The sequence below is a fragment of the Hemiscyllium ocellatum genome, unplaced genomic scaffold, assembly GCF_020745735.1.
Source record: "Hemiscyllium ocellatum isolate sHemOce1 unplaced genomic scaffold, sHemOce1.pat.X.cur. scaffold_816_pat_ctg1, whole genome shotgun sequence".
NCBI lineage: Eukaryota > Metazoa > Chordata > Chondrichthyes > Orectolobiformes > Hemiscylliidae > Hemiscyllium > Hemiscyllium ocellatum.
In genome coordinates this window covers 112804-130807 of record NW_026869251.1, presented here as the reverse complement: position 1 = coordinate 130807, position 18004 = coordinate 112804, and the positions used below count along the sequence as shown (strand labels likewise).

Sequence of the window (18004 nt, the reverse complement as noted above, 5' to 3'; positions counted from 1 at the left end):
AAGGCAGGTTTGCAGATGGGAAAGCAAGCAAGAAAGCTGCGTTCTTGTCCGTGTAAAAGGCTGCAATTGAAGAACAAAGCAGTTTCTGCCCAGTTTCGAACTGGGGACCTTTCGCGTGTTAGGCGAATGTGATGACCACTACACTACAGAAACAAGCCTGCGCCGGCCGCGCTGCGGCTCTGTGGCATCCAGCACTGAAAGTTGAAGCCATTCTCCGTTTCACCTTTCTTTTTCCAACAGCTCGTTGTTATCCAGGGTAATTGACATCTTGAAAAAGTTAAAAAAAAAAACAGACGTGAAATTGGTGACAAAATATAGACAAGGATGTGGTCAATGTTCGGACTGTAGAGTGAGGTGGAATAGGCTGGGACAACTTTCCCGGCAGCATAACGGCTGCGACATGATTTTATGGAAGGGTTTTGAACTGAGTATTTACGTGTTTTACCCAAGCTGGGGTGAGTTGGAAACTCGGGAGCATAGGTTTAAGGTGAGTGCTCTGAAATTGACAAAGGACCTGAGGCACATTTCCCACACACAAGGTTGTGCGTGTATGGAATGAGCTACCAGAGGAAGTGGAGGAGGCTATTGCACTCAGAAAATTGCAATGGTAATCGGATCAGTTTCTGGATAGGATGGGTTTAGAGGGATGGAGGCCAAATGCTGTGGAACGGGACTTGTTTAATTTTGGATATGTGGTGAGCATGGATGAGATACACCGAAGTATCTGTTTCCACGCGGTGTACCCCAATAACGTTGTGTTTGAAAGGATTACTTTTTAGCGGAGCTTGCCGTCGCAGTCTGTAGCACAATCATTTAGACTGTTCGACTGCTCACGGGAAAGGTAGTATTGTGAAACACTGCAGAAACGAACGACTCCCTTACTTTTGCTGTGACTGACCATACTTCGTGAAATTTTTCCAGATCCTCAGTTGAGGATTTTTGCTGCTGGAAGTTACCTCAGAACCCCTGTTAACTCGTAATGTATTGAGCGAATCGCAAACAGAAAGCATTTAACACGGAACACAAACAAAACTGGCATACCTAATGCATGTTCAGACACAGCGAAGCATGAATGCTAAATGTGAGACAGTCCGAGGGCATGAGGCATAAAGTAACCTCACAACTAACAACTGGGCAATTCCAAACTACTCTTTCAAACATACTGCAGCCTTAGTGCACCACCACTTCCCGGACAATGCTGAAAAGAGAGAAAGAAAGAATATAATAAGTATGGGCCATAAAAAAGTGAATTTCACCAATCACAGTCTCGATTAGATTACCTTTCCCTTCCGGTGTCTCCAAGACGGAAATGAAGGAAATGGGAGAAATTCAATAACACATTCAGTGGAAAGAATTTCCCATTCGCCAGAAAGCCAAATAACGATGAATCGATTCAGCGCAGGACTTTGTTTCACAACAGCGATGAAATAACAGTCTCCATTCGGTTCCAGTAAAAACTCAACTTGCATGGAACGTAAAGCAAGCGTTGAGCTGTTTGCGATTTTCGGCAGGGGAGGCGAGCACCATCATGACAGCAGAGAGACTTCACAATATTCACCACAGTTAATTCCCCTGGAATATCAACGCAGCGGGGATTTTAACAACGCTGCAGCGGTGGAGTTGACCAGCTGAAATGGCAGTGGTGGGATTCGAACCCACGCCCCTTTCAGGACTGGAACCTGGATCCAGCGCCTTAGACCGCTCGGCCACACTACCAGACAGCGAGGCAGCGCATTTACTTGCATTTCGAATTGTGCTCCTGCATAACCACACATGCTAAGTCAAATGAAAAGGGTTCCATGATCCCTCTCCGACTCGCACAGCTGCTGGGATGTGCCCAGCTACAATGACAATTTCGCAGCAGATCATGAAAGCCCATCAATCCAGACAAAAATCAATGGTAAGCTGAGTCTATCTTCTCAGACTCTTTTCAACCAGAAATGTATCTTTGACTGCGTGAGAATATATGTTCGGTTATGATTTGGTCAAATCACCATGAGCTGCTTGACATTACTTCAATTTCGATTCTTGCTTTGCTGAATGATTTCACCCATTGCTCGAAACAGGACAACTTTCACATTATACCGTGCAGCATCGTTTCAGTCACTGTGTCTGTTTTGCAGAATAAGAGTCCCAAAGAATGTTCTCCATCCTAAAACCGGAGGTAGCATTACAATCCGAGAACGACAGATCACATTGGGAGGATGCTCTGACCTCGGGGCCAGTTCGAGATGCCACTTTCCTTGCCTTTTACCTTAACCGTGCAATTGGCTGCAGGGATGTTCATACCTGGACATGAGCCACATGGATACCAACTGAGTTGGAAACCTGTGTGCGAATCGACGAGAAGCGACTCAATAAATTTTGCTAAATTCCATGGTGCTTATTAGAAATGCAGTTTCTGTTCACGTCAATTTAAAAGGCAGTTTCTGAACATAGTAACAGAAGGTCCTACTCACCCCACCCCCACTGCGGAAGAGGTGCTAACTGCCCTTGAGTGCTTTTTGTTCTCGATGTGAAGAGCTCTCCCGCATGAGTCACCTTCACGTCTCTTGTTGCTGAGTGACTCACAAAGAAGGAGATTCACCAGAGCTGCAACTGCCTCACTTTCCCACTCGCCCTCCCGTTTACATTTTCCTGCTCGTCAGTGATTTAAAGAAAACCAAAAGGTTGCGATGTCATTCTGTAGCCTCTCTGTCAATTCCTCCGTTTCAGTTCCAACTTGGCTTAGATCTCGGGGCTCACCTTAATACTAGCGACGCTATGAAATCACAAGTCCAGAGGTTCCTCTGAGAGTGTAATTTCTTTCATTGCTGTTGCTGATTGAATGAGTCACTATAACGTGCGAACTGATCCAAACCATGATTCAGCACCTCTACTGCCAATTCTCGCACGTTGAATAACGACAGACAGCTTCCAAATGAGGCCTTGCAGAGACGACTTTGGGGTACATTTGTCAGACAGACCAGTTGAGGAATCCGTGGCGCACTGTGACACCAGCTCATCAGCTTCTTCGCTGTCTTTGAACCAGCCCGCCTGCGCAAGGAATGCAAATGCGGTACTGCTTTTTGTGGAAGATTCAGAACGCGGTAACTACACTCTGAAACAGAATGGCATATGATCAGACCCAGCTTGGAGAAAACCTTTACAATGCTTTGCAAACTAATTTAATGGAATTGCATTACATTTCACAAAGAGAGCAGATTTGTTCGAGCGATTTCGAAGGCAGGTTTGCAGATGGGAAAGCAAGCAAGAAAGCTGCGTTCTTGTCCGTGTAAAAGGCTGCAATTGAAGAACAAAGCAGTTTCTGCCCAGTTTCGAACTGGGGACCTTTCGCGTGTTAGGCGAATGTGATGACCACTACACTACAGAAACAAGCCTGCGCCGGCCGCGCTGCGGCTCTGTGGCATCCAGCACTGAAAGTTGAAGCCATTCTCCGTTTCACCTTTCTTTTTCCAACAGCTCGTTGTTATCCAGGGTAATTGACATCTTGAAAAAGTTAAAAAAAAGAAACAGACGTGAAATTGGTGACAAAATATAGACAAGGATGTGGTCAATGTTCGGACTGTAGAGTGAGGTGGAATAGGCTGGGACAACTTTCCCGGCAGCATAACGGCTGCGACATGATTTTATGGAAGGGTTTTGAACTGAGTATTTACGTGTTTTACCCAAGCTGGGGTGAGTTGGAAACTCGGGAGCATAGGTTTAAGGTGAGTGCTCTGAAATTGACAAAGGACCTGAGGCACATTTCCCACACACAAGGTTGTGCGTGTATGGAATGAGCTACCAGAGGAAGTGGAGGAGGCTATTGCACTCAGAAAATTGCAATGGTAATCGGATCAGTTTCTGGATAGGATGGGTTTAGAGGGATGGAGGCCAAATGCTGTGGAACGGGACTTGTTTAATTTTGGATATGTGGTGAGCATGGATGAGATACACCGAAGTATCTGTTTCCACGCGGTGTACCCCAATAACGTTGTGTTTGAAAGGATTACTTTTTAGCGGAGCTTGCCGTCGCAGTCTGTAGCACAATCATTTAGACTGTTCGACTGCTCACGGGAAAGGTAGTATTGTGAAACACTGCAGAAACGAACGACTCCCTTACTTTTGCTGTGACTGACCATACTTCGTGAAATTTTTCCAGATCCTCAGTTGAGGATTTTTGCTGCTGGAAGTTACCTCAGAACCCCTGTTAACTCGTAATGTATTGAGCGAATCGCAAACAGAAAGCATTTAACACGGAACACAAACAAAACTGGCATACCTAATGCATGTTCAGACACAGCGAAGCATGAATGCTAAATGTGAGACAGTCCGAGGGCATGAGGCATAAAGTAACCTCACAACTAACAACTGGGCAATTCCAAACTACTCTTTCAAACATACTGCAGCCTTAGTGCACCACCACTTCCCGGACAATGCTGAAAAGAGAGAAAGAAAGAATATAATAAGTATGGGCCATAAAAAAGTGAATTTCACCAATCACAGTCTCGATTAGATTACCTTTCCCTTCCGGTGTCTCCAAGACGGAAATGAAGGAAATGGGAGAAATTCAATAACACATTCAGTGGAAAGAATTTCCCATTCGCCAGAAAGCCAAATAACGATGAATCGATTCAGCGCAGGACTTTGTTTCACAACAGCGATGAAATAACAGTCTCCATTCGGTTCCAGTAAAAACTCAACTTGCATGGAACGTAAAGCAAGCGTTGAGCTGTTTGCGATTTTCGGCAGGGGAGGCGAGCACCATCATGACAGCAGAGAGACTTCACAATATTCACCACAGTTAATTCCCCTGGAATATCAACGCAGCGGGGATTTTAACAACGCTGCAGCGGTGGAGTTGACCAGCTGAAATGGCAGTGGTGGGATTCGAACCCACGCCCCTTTCAGGACTGGAACCTGGATCCAGCGCCTTAGACCGCTCGGCCACACTACCAGACAGCGCGGCAGCGCATTTACTTGCATTTCGAATTGTGCTCCTGCATAACCACACATGCTAAGTCAAATGAAAAGGGTTCCATGATCCCTCTCCGACTCGCACAGCTGCTGGGATGTGCCCAGCTACAATGACAATTTCGCAGCAGATCATGAAAGCCCATCAATCCAGACAAAAATCAATGGTAAGCTGAGTCTATCTTCTCAGACTCTTTTCAACCAGAAATGTATCTTTGACTGCGTGAGAATATATGTTCGGTTATGATTTGGTCAAATCACCATGAGCTGCTTGACATTACTTCAATTTCGATTCTTGCTTTGCTGAATGATTTCACCCATTGCTCGAAACAGGACAACTTTCACGTTTACACGGAACATGAAACACACCGGACTGCAGGGAAAATGCACAAAGCTGAGCAGGCCGTGTTCCACATTATACCGTGCAGCATCGTTTCAGTCACTGTGTCTGTTTTGCAGAATAAGAGTCCCAAAGAATGTTCTCCATCCTAAAACCGGAAGTAGCATTACAATCCGAGAACGACAGATCACATTGGGAGGATGCTCTGACCTCGGGGCCAGTTCGAGATGCCACTTTCCTTGCCTTTTACCTTAACCGTGCAATTGGCTGCAGGGATGTTCATACCTGGACATGAGCCACATGGATACCAACTGAGTTGGAAACCTGTGTGCGAATCGACGAGAAGCGACTCAATAAATTTTGCTAAATTCCATGGTGCTTATTAGAAATGCAGTTTCTGTTCACGTCAATTTAAAAGGCAGTTTCTGAACATAGTAACAGAAGGTCCTACTCACCCCACCCCCACTGCGGAAGAGGTGCTAACTGCCCTTGAGTGCTTTTTGTTCTCGATGTGAAGAGCTCTCCCGCATGAGTCACCTTCACGTCTCTTGTTGCTGAGTGACTCACAAAGAAGGAGATTCACCAGAGCTGCAACTGCCTCACTTTCCCACTCGCCCTCCCGTTTACATTTTCCTGCTCGTCAGTGATTTAAAGAAAACCAAAAGGTTGCGATGTCATTCTGTAGCCTCTCTGTCAATTCCTCCGTTTCAGTTCCAACTTGGCTTAGATCTCGGGGCTCACCTTAATACTAGCGACGCTATGAAATCACAAGTCCAGAGGTTCCTCTGAGAGTGTAATTTCTTTCATTGCTGTTGCTGATTGAATGAGTCACTATAACGTGCGAACTGATCCAAACCATGATTCAGCACCTCTACTGCCAATTCTCGCACGTTGAATAACGACAGTAATGTATTGAGCGAATCGCAAACAGAAAGCATTTAACACGGAACACAAACAAAACTGGCATACCTAATGCATGTTCAGACACAGCGAAGCATGAATGCTAAATGTGAGACAGTCCGAGGGCATGAGGAATAAAGTAACCTCACAACTAACAACTGGGCAATTCCAAACTACTCTTTCAAACATACTGCAGCCTTAGTGCACCACCACTTCCCGGACAATGCTGAAAAGAGAGAAAGAAAGAATATAATAAGTATGGGCCATAAAAAAAGTGAATTTCACCAATCACAGTCTCGATTAGATTACCTTTCCCTTCCGGTGTCTCCAAGACGGAAATGAAGGAAATGGGAGAAATTCAATAACACATTCAGTGGAAAGAATTTCCCATTCGCCAGAAAGCCAAATAACGATGAATCGATTCAGCGCAGGACTTTGTTTCACAACAGCGATGAAATAACAGTCTCCATTCGGTTCCAGTAAAAACTCAACTTGCATGGAACGTAAAGCAAGTGTTGAGCTGTTTGCGATTTTCGGCAGGGGAGGCGAGCACCATCATGACAGCAGAGAGACTTCACAATATTCACCACAGTTAATTCCCCTGGAATATCAACACAGCGGGGATTTTAACAACGCTGCAGCGGTGGAGTTGATCAGCTGAAATGGCAGTGGTGGGATTCGAACCCACGCCCCTTTCAGGACTGGAACCTGGATCCAGCGCCTTAGACCGCTCGGCCACACTACCAGACAGCGAGGCAGCGCATTTACTTGCATTTCGAATTGTGCTCCTGCATAACCACACATGCTAAGTCAAATGAAAAGGGTTCCATGATCCCTCTCCGACTCGCACAGCTGCTGGGATGTGCCCAGCTACAATGACAATTTCGCAGCAGATCATGAAAGCCCATCAATCCAGACAAAAATCAATGGTAAGCTGAGTCTATCTTCTCAGACTCTTTTCAACCAGAAATGTATCTTTGACTGCGTGAGAATATATGTTCGGTTATGATTTGGTCAAATCACCATGAGCTGCTTGACATTACTTCAATTTCGATTCTTGCTTTGCTGAATGATTTCACCCATTGCTCGAAACAGGACAACTTTCACGTTTACACGGAACATGAAACACACCGGACTGCAGGGAAAATGCACAAAGCTGAGCAGGCCGTGTTCCACATTATACCGTGCAGCATCGTTTCAGTCACTGTGTCTGTTTTGCAGAATAAGAGTCCCAAAGAATGTTCTCCATCCTAAAACCGGAAGTAGCATTACAATCCGAGAACGACAGATCACATTGGGAGGATGCTCTGACCTCGGGGCCAGTTCGAGATGCCACTTTCCTTGCCTTTTACCTTAACCGTGCAATTGGCTGCAGGGATGTTCATACCTGGACATGAGCCACATGGATACCAACTGAGTTGGAAACCTGTGTGCGAATCGACGAGAAGCGACTCAATAAATTTTGCTAAATTCCATGGTGCTTATTAGAAATGCAGTTTCTGTTCACGTCAATTTAAAAGGCAGTTTCTGAACATAGTAACAGAAGGTCCTACTCACCCCACCCCCACTGCGGAAGAGGTGCTAACTGCCCTTGAGTGCTTTTTGTTCTCGATGTGAAGAGCTCTCCCGCATGAGTCACCTTCACGTCTCTTGTTGCTGAGTGACTCACAAAGAAGGAGATTCACCAGAGCTGCAACTGCCTCACTTTCCCACTCGCCCTCCCGTTTACATTTTCCTGCTCGTCAGTGATTTAAAGAAAACCAAAAGGTTGCGATGTCATTCTGTAGCCTCTCTGTCAATTCCTCCGTTTCAGTTCCAACTTGGCTTAGATCTCGGGGCTCACCTTAATACTAGCGACGCTATGAAATCACAAGTCCAGAGGTTCCTCTGAGAGTGTAATTTCTTTCATTGCTGTTGCTGATTGAATGAGTCACTATAACGTGCGAACTGATCCAAACCATGATTCAGCACCTCTACTGCCAATTCTCGCACGTTGAATAACGACAGACAGCTTCCAAATGAGGCCTTGCAGAGACGACTTTGGGGTACATTTGTCAGACAGACCAGTTGAGGAATCCGTGGCGTACTGTGACACCAGCTCATCAGCTTCTTCGCTGTCTTTGAACCAGCCCGCCTGCGCAAGGAATGCAAATGCGGTACTGCTTTTTGTGGAAGATTCAGAACGCGGTAACTACACTCTGAAACAGAATGGCATATGATCAGACCCAGCTTGGAGAAAACCTTTACAATGCTTTGCAAACTAATTTAATGCAATTGCATTACATTTCACAAAGAGAGCAGATTTGTTCGAGCGATTTCGAAGGCAGGTTTGCAGATGGGAAAGCAAGCAAGAAAGCTGCGTTGTTGTCCGTGTAAAAGGCTGCAATTGAAGAACAAAGCAGTTTCTGCCCAGTTTCGAACTGGGGACCTTTCGCGTGTTAGGCGAATGTGATGACCACTACACTACAGAAACAAGCCTGCGCCGGCCGTGCTGCGGCTCTGTGGCATCCAGCACTGAAAGTTGAAGCCATTCTCCGTTTCACCTTTCTTTTTCCAAGAGCTCGTTGTTATCCAGGGTAATTGACATCTTGAAAAAGTTAAAAAAAAAGAAACAGACGTGAAATTGGTGACAAAATATAGACAAGGATGTGGTCAATGTTCGGACTGTAGAGTGAGGTGGAATAGGCTGGGACAACTTTCCCGGCAGCATAACGGCTGCGACATGATTTTATGGAAGGGTTTTGAACTGAGTATTTACGTGCTTTACCCAAGCTGGGGTGAGTTGGAAACTCGGGAGCATAGGTTTAAGGTGAGTGCTCTGAAATTGACAAAGGACCTGAGGCACATTTCCCACACACAAGGTTGTGCGTGTATGGAATGAGCTACCAGAGGAAGTGGAGGAGGCTATTGCACTCAGAAAATTGCAATGGTAATCGGATCAGTTTCTGGATAGGATGGGTTTAGAGGGATGGAGGCCAAATGCTGTGGAACGGGACTTGTTTAATTTTGGATATGTGGTGAGCATGGATGAGATACACCGAAGTATCTGTTTCCACGCGGTGTACCCCAATAACGTTGTGTTTGAAAGGATTACTTTTTAGCGGAGCTTGCCGTCGCAGTCTGTAGCACAATCATTTAGACTGTTCGACTGCTCACGGGAAAGGTAGTATTGTGAAACACTGCAGAAACGAACGACTCCCTTACTTTTGCTGTGACTGACCATACTTCGTGAAATTTTTCCAGATCCTCAGTTGAGGATTTTTGCTGCTGGAAGTTACCTCAGAACCCCTGTTAACTCGTAATGTATTGAGCGAATCGCAAACAGAAAGCATTTAACACGGAACACAAACAAAACTGGCATACCTAATGCATGTTCAGACACAGCGAAGCATGAATGCTAAATGTGAGACAGTCCGAGGGCATGAGGCATAAAGTAACCTCACAACTAACAACTGGGCAATTCCAAACTACTCTTTCAAACATACTGCAGCCTTAGTGCACCACCACTTCCCGGACAATGCTGAAAAGAGAGAAAGAAAGAATATAATAAGTATGGGCCATAAAAAAAGTGAATTTCACCAATCACAGTCTCGATTAGATTACCTTTCCCTTCCGGTGTCTCCAAGACGGAAATGAAGGAAATGGGAGAAATTCAATAACACATTCAGTGGAAAGAATTTCCCATTCGCCAGAAAGCCAAATAACGATGAATCGATTCAGCGCAGGACTTTGTTTCACAACAGCGATGAAATAACAGTCTCCATTCGGTTCCAGTAAAAACTCAACTTGCATGGAACGTAAAGCAAGTGTTGAGCTGTTTGCGATTTTCGGCAGGGGAGGCGAGCACCATCATGACAGCAGAGAGACTTCACAATATTCACCACAGTTAATTCCCCTGGAATATCAACACAGCGGGGATTTTAACAACGCTGCAGCGGTGGAGTTGATCAGCTGAAATGGCAGTGGTGGGATTCGAACCCACGCCCCTTTCAGGACTGGAACCTGGATCCAGCGCCTTAGACCGCTCGGCCACACTACCAGACAGCGAGGCAGCGCATTTACTTGCATTTCGAATTGTGCTCCTGCATAACCACACATGCTAAGTCAAATGAAAAGGGTTCCATGATCCCTCTCCGACTCGCACAGCTGCTGGGATGTGCCCAGCTACAATGACAATTTCGCAGCAGATCATGAAAGCCCATCAATCCAGACAAAAATCAATGGTAAGCTGAGTCTATCTTCTCAGACTCTTTTCAACCAGAAATGTATCTTTGACTGCGTGAGAATATATGTTCGGTTATGATTTGGTCAAATCACCATGAGCTGCTTGACATTACTTCAATTTCGATTCTTGCTTTGCTGAATGATTTCACCCATTGCTCGAAACAGGACAACTTTCACGTTTACACGGAACATGAAACACACCGGACTGCAGGGAAAATGCACAAAGCTGAGCAGGCCGTGTTCCACATTATACCGTGCAGCATCGTTTCAGTCACTGTGTCTGTTTTGCAGAATAAGAGTCCCAAAGAATGTTCTCCATCCTAAAACCGGAAGTAGCATTACAATCCGAGAACGACAGATCACATTGGGAGGATGCTCTGACCTCGGGGCCAGTTCGAGATGCCACTTTCCTTGCCTTTTACCTTAACCGTGCAATTGGCTGCAGGGATGTTCATACCTGGACATGAGCCACATGGATACCAACTGAGTTGGAAACCTGTGTGCGAATCGACGAGAAGCGACTCAATAAATTTTGCTAAATTCCATGGTGCTTATTAGAAATGCAGTTTCTGTTCACGTCAATTTAAAAGGCAGTTTCTGAACATAGTAACAGAAGGTCCTACTCACCCCACCCCCACTGCGGAAGAGGTGCTAACTGCCCTTGAGTGCTTTTTGTTCTCGATGTGAAGAGCTCTCCCGCATGAGTCACCTTCACGTCTCTTGTTGCTGAGTGACTCACAAAGAAGGAGATTCACCAGAGCTGCAACTGCCTCACTTTCCCACTCGCCCTCCCGTTTACATTTTCCTGCTCGTCAGTGATTTAAAGAAAACCAAAAGGTTGCGATGTCATTCTGTAGCCTCTCTGTCAATTCCTCCGTTTCAGTTCCAACTTGGCTTAGATCTCGGGGCTCACCTTAATACTAGCGACGCTATGAAATCACAAGTCCAGAGGTTCCTCTGAGAGTGTAATTTCTTTCATTGCTGTTGCTGATTGAATGAGTCACTATAACGTGCGAACTGATCCAAACCATGATTCAGCACCTCTACTGCCAATTCTCGCACGTTGAATAACGACAGTAATGTATTGAGCGAATCGCAAACAGAAAGCATTTAACACGGAACACAAACAAAACTGGCATACCTAATGCATGTTCAGACACAGCGAAGCATGAATGCTAAATGTGAGACAGTCCGAGGGCATGAGGCATAAAGTAACCTCACAACTAACAACTGGGCAATTCCAAACTACTCTTTCAAACATACTGCAGCCTTAGTGCACCACCACTTCCCGGACAATGCTGAAAAGAGAGAAAGAAAGAATATAATAAGTATGGGCCATAAAAAAAGTGAATTTCACCAATCACAGTCTCGATTAGATTACCTTTCCCTTCCGGTGTCTCCAAGACGGAAATGAAGGAAATGGGAGAAATTCAATAACACATTCAGTGGAAAGAATTTCCCATTCGCCAGAAAGCCAAATAACGATGAATCGATTCAGCGCAGGACTTTGTTTCACAACAGCGATGAAATAACAGTCTCCATTCGGTTCCAGTAAAAACTCAACTTGCATGGAACGTAAAGCAAGTGTTGAGCTGTTTGCGATTTTCGGCAGGGGAGGCGAGCACCATCATGACAGCAGAGAGACTTCACAATATTCACCACAGTTAATTCCCCTGGAATATCAACACAGCGGGGATTTTAACAACGCTGCAGCGGTGGAGTTGATCAGCTGAAATGGCAGTGGTGGGATTCGAACCCACGCCCCTTTCAGGACTAGAACCTGGATCCAGCGCCTTAGACCGCTCGGCCACACTACCAGACAGCGAGGCAGCGCATTTACTTGCATTTCGAATTGTGCTCCTGCATAACCACACATGCTAAGTCAAATGAAAAGGGTTCCATGATCCCTCTCCGACTCGCACAGCTGCTGGGATGTGCCCAGCTACAATGACAATTTCGCAGCAGATCATGAAAGCCCATCAATCCAGACAAAAATCAATGGTAAGCTGAGTCTATCTTCTCAGACTCTTTTCAACCAGAAATGTATCTTTGACTGCGTGAGAATATATGTTCGGTTATGATTTGGTCAAATCACCATGAGCTGCTTGACATTACTTCAATTTCGATTCTTGCTTTGCTGAATGATTTCACCCATTGCTCGAAACAGGACAACTTTCACGTTTACACGGAACATGAAACACACCGGACTGCAGGGAAAATGCACAAAGCTGAGCAGGCCGTGTTCCACATTATACCGTGCAGCATCGTTTCAGTCACTGTGTCTGTTTTGCAGAATAAGAGTCCCAAAGAATGTTCTCCATCCTAAAACCGGAGGTAGCATTACAATCCGAGAACGACAGATCACATTGGGAGGATGCTCTGACCTCGGGGCCAGTTCGAGATGCCACTTTCCTTGCCTTTTACCTTAACCGTGCAATTGGCTGCAGGGATGTTCATACCTGGACATGAGCCACATGGATACCAACTGAGTTGGAAACCTGTGTGCGAATCGACGAGAAGCGACTCAATAAATTTTGCTAAATTCCATGGTGCTTATTAGAAATGCAGTTTCTGTTCACGTCAATTTAAAAGGCAGTTTCTGAACATAGTAACAGAAGGTCCTACTCACCCCACCCCCACTGCGGAAGAGGTGCTAACTGCCCTTGAGTGCTTTTTGTTCTCGATGTGAAGAGCTCTCCCGCATGAGTCACCTTCACGTCTCTTGTTGCTGAGTGACTCACAAAGAAGGAGATTCACCAGAGCTGCAACTGCCTCACTTTCCCACTCGCCCTCCCGTTTACATTTTCCTGCTCGTCAGTGATTTAAAGAAAACCAAAAGGTTGCGATGTCATTCTGTAGCCTCTCTGTCAATTCCTCCGTTTCAGTTCCAACTTGGCTTAGATCTCGGGGCTCACCTTAATACTAGCGACGCTATGAAATCACAAGTCCAGAGGTTCCTCTGAGAGTGTAATTTCTTTCATTGCTGTTGCTGATTGAATGAGTCACTATAACGTGCGAACTGATCCAAACCATGATTCAGCACCTCTACTGCCAATTCTCGCACGTTGAATAACGACAGACAGCTTCCAAATGAGGCCTTGCAGAGACGACTTTGGGGTACATTTGTCAGACAGACCAGTTGAGGAATCCGTGGCGTACTGTGACACCAGCTCATCAGCTTCTTCGCTGTCTTTGAACCAGCCCGCCTGCGCAAGGAATGCAAATGCGGTACTGCTTTTTGTGGAAGATTCAGAACGCGGTAACTACACTCTGAAACAGAATGGCATATGATCAGACCCAGCTTGGAGAAAACCTTTACAATGCTTTGCAAACTAATTTAATGGAATTGCATTACATTTCACAAAGAGAGCAGATTTGTTCGAGCGATTTCGAAGGCAGGTTTGCAGATGGGAAAGCAAGCAAGAAAGCTGCGTTCTTGTCCGTGTAAAAGGCTGCAATTGAAGAACAAAGCAGTTTCTGCCCAGTTTCGAACTGGGGACCTTTCGCGTGTTAGGCGAATGTGATGACCACTACACTACAGAAACAAGCCTGCGCCGGCCGCGCTGCGGCTCTGTGGCATCCAGCACTGAAAGTTGAAGCCATTCTCCGTTTCACCTTTCTTTTTCCAACAGCTCGTTGTTATCCAGGGTAATTGACATCTTGAAAAAGTTAAAAAAAAGAAACAGACGTGAAATTGGTGACAAAATATAGACAAGGATGTGGTCAATGTTCGGACTGTAGAGTGAGGTGGAATAGGCTGGGACAACTTTCCCGGCAGCATAACGGCTGCGACATGATTTTATGGAAGGGTTTTGAACTGAGTATTTACGTGTTTTACCCAAGCTGGGGTGAGTTGGAAACTCGGGAGCATAGGTTTAAGGTGAGTGCTCTGAAATTGACAAAGGACCTGAGGCACATTTCCCACACACAAGGTTGTGCGTGTATGGAATGAGCTACCAGAGGAAGTGGAGGAGGCTATTGCACTCAGAAAATTGCAATGGTAATCGGATCAGTTTCTGGATAGGATGGGTTTAGAGGGATGGAGGCCAAATGCTGTGGAACGGGACTTGTTTAATTTTGGATATGTGGTGAGCATGGATGAGATACACCGAAGTATCTGTTTCCACGCGGTGTACCCCAATAACGTTGTGTTTGAAAGGATTACTTTTTAGCGGAGCTTGCCGTCGCAGTCTGTAGCACAATCATTTAGACTGTTCGACTGCTCACGGGAAAGGTAGTATTGTGAAACACTGCAGAAACGAACGACTCCCTTACTTTTGCTGTGACTGACCATACTTCGTGAAATTTTTCCAGATCCTCAGTTGAGGATTTTTGCTGCTGGAAGTTACCTCAGAACCCCTGTTAACTCGTAATGTATTGAGCGAATCGCAAACAGAAAGCATTTAACACGGAACACAAACAAAACTGGCATACCTAATGCATGTTCAGACACAGCGAAGCATGAATGCTAAATGTGAGACAGTCCGAGGGCATGAGGCATAAAGTAACCTCACAACTAACAACTGGGCAATTCCAAACTACTCTTTCAAACATACTGCAGCCTTAGTGCACCACCACTTCCGGACAATGCTGAAAAGAGAGAAAGAAAGAATATAATAAGTATGGGCCATAAAAAAAGTGAATTTCACCAATCACAGTCTCGATTAGATTACCTTTCCCTTCCGGTGTCTCCAAGACGGAAATGAAGGAAATGGGAGAAATTCAATAACACATTCAGTGGAAAGAATTTCCCATTCGCCAGAAAGCCAAATAACGATGAATCGATTCAGCGCAGGACTTTGTTTCACAACAGCGATGAAATAACAGTCTCCATTCGGTTCCAGTAAAAACTCAACTTGCATGGAACGTAAAGCAAGCGTTGAGCTGTTTGCGATTTTCGGCAGGGGAGGCGAGCACCATCACGACAGCAGAGAGACTTCACAATATTCACCACAGTTAATTCCCCTGGAATATCAACACAGCGGGGATTTTAACAACGCTGCAGCGGTGGAGTTGACCAGCTGAAATGGCAGTGGTGGGATTCGAACCCACGCCCCTTTCAGGACTGGAACCTGGATCCAGCGCCTTAGACCGCTCGGCCACACTACCAGACAGCGCGGCAGCGCATTTACTTGCATTTCGAATTGTGCTCCTGCATAACCACACATGCTAAGTCAAATGAAAAGGGTTCCATGATCCCTCTCCGACTCGCACAGCTGCTGGGATGTGCCCAGCTACAATGACAATTTCGCAGCAGATCATGAAAGCCCATCAATCCAGACAAAAATCAATGGTAAGCTGAGTCTATCTTCTCAGACTCTTTTCAACCAGAAATGTATCTTTGACTGCGTGAGAATATATGTTCGGTTATGATTTGGTCAAATCACCATGAGCTGCTTGACATTACTTCAATTTCGATTCTTGCTTTGCTGAATGATTTCACCCATTGCTCGAAACAGGACAACTTTCACGTTTACACGGAACATGAAACACACCGGACTGCAGGGAAAATGCACAAAGCTGAGCAGGCCGTGTTCCACATTATACCGTGCAGCATCGTTTCAGTCACTGTGTCTGTTTTGCAGAATAAGAGTCCCAAAGAATGTTCTCCATCCTAAAACCGGAAGTAGCATTGCAATCCGAGAACGACAGATCACATTGGGAGGATGCTCTGACCTCGGGGCCAGTTCGAGATGCCACTTTCCTTGCCTTTTACCTTAACCGTGCAATTGGCTGCAGGGATGTTCATACCTGGACATGAGCCACATGGATACCAACTGAGTTGGAAACCTGTGTGCGAATCGACGAGAAGCGACTCAATAAATTTTGCTAAATTCCATGGTGCTTATTAGAAATGCAGTTTCTGTTCACGTCAATTTAAAAGGCAGTTTCTGAACATAGTAACAGAAGGTCCTACTCACCCCACCCCCACTGCGGAAGAGGTGCTAACTGCCCTTGAGTGCTTTTTGTTCTCGATGTGAAGAGCTCTCCCGCATGAGTCACCTTCACGTCTCTTGTTGCTGAGTGACTCACAAAGAAGGAGATTCACCAGAGCTGCAACTGCCTCACTTTCCCACTCGCCCTCCCGTTTACATTTTCCTGCTCGTCAGTGATTTAAAGAAAACCAAAAGGTTGCGATGTCATTCTGTAGCCTCTCTGTCAATTCCTCCGTTTCAGTTCCAACTTGGCTTAGATCTCGGGGCTCACCTTAATACTAGCGACGCTATGAAATCACAAGTCCAGAGGTTCCTCTGAGAGTGTAATTTCTTTCATTGCTGTTGCTGATTGAATGAGTCACTATAACGTGCGAACTGATCCAAACCATGATTCAGCACCTCTACTGCCAATTCTCGCACGTTGAATAACGACAGACAGCTTCCAAATGAGGCCTTGCAGAGACGACTTTGGGGTACATTTGTCAGACAGACCAGTTGAGGAATCCGTGGCGTACTGTGACACCAGCTCATCAGCTTCTTCGCTGTCTTTGAACCAGCCCGCCTGCGCAAGGAATGCAAATGCGGTACTGCTTTTTGTGGAAGATTCAGAACGCGGTAACTACACTCTGAAACAGAATGGCATATGATCAGACCCAGCTTGGAGAAAACCTTTACAATGCTTTGCAAACTAATTTAATGGAATTGCATTACATTTCACAAAGAGAGCAGATTTGTTCGAGCGATTTCGAAGGCAGGTTTGCAGATGGGAAAGCAAGCAAGAAAGCTGCGTTCTTGTCCGTGTAAAAGGCTGCAATTGAAGAACAAAGCAGTTTCTGCCCAGTTTCGAACTGGGGACCTTTCGCGTGTTAGGCGAATGTGATGACCACTACACTACAGAAACAAGCCTGCGCCGGCCGCGCTGCGGCTCTGTGGCATCCAGCACTGAAAGTTGAAGCCATTCTCCGTTTCACCTTTCTTTTTCCAACAGCTCGTTGTTATCCAGGGTAATTGACATCTTGAAAAAGTTAAAAAAAAAGAAACAGACGTGAAATTGGTGACAAAATATAGACAAGGATGTGGTCAATGTTCGGACTGTAGAGTGAGGTGGAATAGGCTGGGACAACTTTCCCGGCAGCATAACGGCTGCGACATGATTTTATGGAAGGGTTTTGAACTGAGTATTTACGTGTTTTACCCAAGCTGGGGTGAGTTGGAAACTCGGGAGCATAGGTTTAAGGTGAGTGCTCTGAAATTGACAAAGGACCTGAGGCACATTTCCCACACACAAGGTTGTGCGTGTATGGAATGAGCTACCAGAGGAAGTGGAGGAGGCTATTGCACTCAGAAAATTGCAATGGTAATCGGATCAGTTTCTGGATAGGATGGGTTTAGAGGGATGGAGGCCAAATGCTGTGGAACGGGACTTGTTTAATTTTGGATATGTGGTGAGCATGGATGAGATACACCGAAGTATCTGTTTCCACGCGGTGTACCCCAATAACGTTGTGTTTGAAAGGATTACTTTTTAGCGGAGCTTGCCGTCGCAGTCTGTAGCACAATCATTTAGACTGTTCGACTGCTCACGGGAAAGGTAGTATTGTGAAACACTGCAGAAACGAACGACTCCCTTACTTTTGCTGTGACTGAC

The 18004-nt window shown here is 45.6% G+C and overlaps 11 non-coding genes across 11 annotated transcripts; all 11 read right to left on the bottom strand.

The window, feature by feature from the left end:
* Positions 1-80: 80 nt before the first annotated feature.
* On the bottom strand, positions 81-153 carry trnav-aac (transfer RNA valine (anticodon AAC)). The gene has a single exon. It is a non-coding gene; the product is annotated as a tRNA-Val (tRNA).
* Positions 154-1634: 1481 nt separating this feature from the next.
* trnal-cag (transfer RNA leucine (anticodon CAG)) lies at positions 1635-1716 on the bottom strand. Its single transcript has one exon. It is a non-coding gene; the product is annotated as a tRNA-Leu (tRNA).
* Positions 1717-3302: 1586 nt separating this feature from the next.
* Positions 3303-3375, bottom strand: trnav-aac (transfer RNA valine (anticodon AAC)). The gene has a single exon. It is a non-coding gene; the product is annotated as a tRNA-Val (tRNA).
* A 1482-nt stretch (positions 3376-4857) lies between these two features.
* trnal-cag (transfer RNA leucine (anticodon CAG)) lies at positions 4858-4939 on the bottom strand. Its single transcript has one exon. It is a non-coding gene; the product is annotated as a tRNA-Leu (tRNA).
* A 1920-nt stretch (positions 4940-6859) lies between these two features.
* trnal-cag (transfer RNA leucine (anticodon CAG)) lies at positions 6860-6941 on the bottom strand. The gene has a single exon. It is a non-coding gene; the product is annotated as a tRNA-Leu (tRNA).
* A 1655-nt stretch (positions 6942-8596) lies between these two features.
* Positions 8597-8669, bottom strand: trnav-aac (transfer RNA valine (anticodon AAC)). The gene has a single exon. It is a non-coding gene; the product is annotated as a tRNA-Val (tRNA).
* A 1484-nt stretch (positions 8670-10153) lies between these two features.
* Positions 10154-10235, bottom strand: trnal-cag (transfer RNA leucine (anticodon CAG)). The gene has a single exon. It is a non-coding gene; the product is annotated as a tRNA-Leu (tRNA).
* Positions 10236-12155: 1920 nt separating this feature from the next.
* On the bottom strand, positions 12156-12237 carry trnal-cag (transfer RNA leucine (anticodon CAG)). The gene has a single exon. It is a non-coding gene; the product is annotated as a tRNA-Leu (tRNA).
* A 1655-nt stretch (positions 12238-13892) lies between these two features.
* On the bottom strand, positions 13893-13965 carry trnav-aac (transfer RNA valine (anticodon AAC)). The gene has a single exon. It is a non-coding gene; the product is annotated as a tRNA-Val (tRNA).
* A 1482-nt stretch (positions 13966-15447) lies between these two features.
* Positions 15448-15529, bottom strand: trnal-cag (transfer RNA leucine (anticodon CAG)). Its single transcript has one exon. It is a non-coding gene; the product is annotated as a tRNA-Leu (tRNA).
* A 1655-nt stretch (positions 15530-17184) lies between these two features.
* Positions 17185-17257, bottom strand: trnav-aac (transfer RNA valine (anticodon AAC)). The gene has a single exon. It is a non-coding gene; the product is annotated as a tRNA-Val (tRNA).
* Between the last annotated feature and the right edge of the window lie 747 nt (positions 17258-18004).